Raw genomic sequence first — 3,143 nt, forward strand, 5'->3', positions numbered from 1 at the left:
TATAATACAATTTTATCGATGATCGGTAAATAATTTTCAGGTAATAATTCCGTGTCTACCATTAAATTTAAACCAGCTTTCTGTTTTTTGATATGTAACATTTCCGACGTTAATCTCTTAAAGTAATTTTGTTCTTTGTCTAATATTTTTGTTGTTTCCTAATTGAAGTTGTGTCTTTTTTCAATAGAATGTTTTGCTATAACAGAAGTATCAACTTTATCTTTTTTTATATAACTTTTATGTTCATTAATTCTTGTAGTTATTTGTCTTTTAGTTTGTCCTACATAAGTGGCCTCACATTGATCGCATTCTAAACGATTAAAGACGTGGAAAATAATATTATTTGCTCGTTTATCGTCGTCCGTCCTTACGTGAGAACGGCGCGTAGGAGCACCTATCGCCTCGCGTTCTCTGTTAGGTCAGGCTCGAGATACACCTATTTTTTTACTTGTGTTGATATAACATTTTCCGTTACTTTTTATCTTCCTCGTTCTTTATTACTTTTGCTATACAATGAATACAGGTGATGACGAAGCTTGGAGTAGTGGAGAGTCAGAGCCTGAAAAAGATGTTATTACAGACAGAACTATTGCTTGTGATGTTNATTTACTTGATAACGAACGTAATGAGAATATACCAGATGTACACTATGATCCTTATTTTTACCCATCTATAATAACTTTTACTGGTGAAGCACGTATTCGAGATCACGTGTCTCTAAACGAACCTACTCCATTAGAATGTTTGAAATATTTTTTTAATACATTTCTTGTAAATTTGATTGTAGAACAAACCAATCTTTTTCAAGAACAAAATCCCGAACCGGATCGAATACATATGAAGTCGTGGACTCCTATCACTAAAGACGAATTATGGATAATGATTGCTTTATTAATAAACATGGGTCATGTTGTAAAAGGGCAACTAAAGAATTATTGGAGCCAAGATCCACTGCTGTACACTCCAATATACGGCGAAAGTTTATCTCAAAATAGATATCTTCAAATTTTACGATACCTTCACTTTTCTAATAATAAAAAAGTTTCCAATCATCCTTTGAAAAAAATCACACCAGTGATAGATCATTTGAGAGAAAAGTTTGGTAATACTATTATTGCTGGTGAAAAGCTTTGCATTGACGAAAGTTTAGTCTTATGGAAAGGGAAGCTAAAATTCAAACAATTCTTACCATTGAAGAGACACCGATTTGGTATGAATATATTTGAATTAGTGGACTGTGAAACAGGATTTCTCTTAGATTTTATAGTATATACTGGCTCAGACACTGATTATGAGAAATTTGATTTAGGCGTTTCTGGTGATATTGTTGCACATTTCATACAACCTTATTGTAACGAAGGGCGTGTGTTATACACTGATAATTGGTATACATCTCCACAATTGTCAGACTACTTACATGACAGAAATACTGGTCTTTGTGGAACTGTAAAAAAAAATCGTAAAGGAATGCCAACTCTCAGTTCAAAGCTAGATCGTGGTGAAACAAAAGTTGCCCACACCGATTCTTGAATGGTAATCAAATGGATGGATAAAAAGAAAGTTTATGTATTGACAAGTATTCACGAACACCAGTGTTGTAAAACTGGTAGGAAAAACTACAAAACCAATAAAGATATTATAAAACCCATTTGTATCGTGGATTATAACAAAAATATGGGTAAAATCGATGATATCGACACACAATTATCTTTGACAGAATCTATTAGAAAATGTATGAAATGGTATAAAAAATTGTTTTTTCATTTAATTGATTTGTTGTTGATAAATGCCCACAGTTTATTCAAGATGCTCATGTTACGTCCTGGAGACTCCACGGTCCCCTTTTCCTGCGACGCGACGCGCCAGCGCATAGCGAACCCTTTTTTTGTCAATAATAATAAATAACTCGAACGGGTCTCCTATCGTTTGGAAACTTAAAACTCCAGACGATAGGAGAGCAAACGGAAATTATATCGGCGCCCGAAAAGATAAACCGCGCCTTTAGACAACTACTCGAGCAGTTTTCCAAACAAACCCGGATATCTCCGGGTTATGAAAACGCCGGTCATAAAAATTAGAGCGGCCGGCGTAAATAGAAACTCCGGCATTTTTATTATAAACAAACAACAAAGGATCTATGCGGCGTGATCGAAAAGACGACACTCTCCCTTTTTCCTTCCCCGAAAAATCGGACGAGGCGACCGAAACGAGGGATCGTCGCCGATTGGCGATCTCGGAAGTCGGCCGACCGACTAATTAACAAATAGGAACCAGCAAAGCTCAACTGAGTTCCCGATTGGGAGAGTCCTCGCTTACTCAAAACGGTATATAAGCCAGGGCTCTCGGTATCGGAAAACAGAAAGAACCGTGCCGCGTATCTAGATAGAGCCGCAGATTTTGGAAGTACCACGGCGAGTGAGTGAGTGACAGTGAGTACAGAATGTGAGATCCAAGAGTGAACTACTGCGCCGCAACAGCCTAGAACCACTTATTAATCGACATCACCAATCTGCAGCAAGTAGTAAGTGTTTTAAGAAGCCAATTGTTAATCGAGGTTCCACAAATTAGAGAGATAAATTTAGAAAAGAGAGAAACCCGCAGCTGCTCTTCGGGGAGCTCAGGGACACGTAATCGCGAAGTAAAAACAATTAATCACTCATTCATAAAAAAAATAATAATTACTGAACTGTCCAAGACACCCTTTCACCTCTTCCCTTATTCAGAGAGGATATCCGCGATCCTGAATCGCTCCGGATGACTGCTGACAGACGTCCACGGTTTTGAATCACTCCAGACGACTTCTGACAGACATCCGCGGTTTTTGAATCGCTCTGGATGACTGCTGACAAACGTCCACGGTTTCAAATCGCTCCGGACGACTTCTGACAGACATCCGTTGTTTTTGAATCGCTCTGGATAACCTCTGACTTCCTTCCTAAATCACGGAAACGAACAACCCTGCTTATCTCCGAACCATAACACATCCAAACATTTATTCCTATCTTTATTTCCATTGAAACCTAAGAAATGAAACAAAACCGAATTTATCAAGTGTGACGTTTTTCTGGATGATAACGAAAATTCCCGCGTCGTCCCGCCCGAAACGGAAGTAAGAGATCGGGACACGGACGGAAGTCCGCGAG

This window comes from Pseudomyrmex gracilis, unplaced genomic scaffold (assembly GCF_002006095.1).
Source record: "Pseudomyrmex gracilis isolate BER0280 unplaced genomic scaffold, ASM200609v1 scaffold_1175, whole genome shotgun sequence".
In the NCBI taxonomy this organism is placed as follows: Eukaryota; Metazoa; Arthropoda; class Insecta; order Hymenoptera; family Formicidae; genus Pseudomyrmex; species Pseudomyrmex gracilis.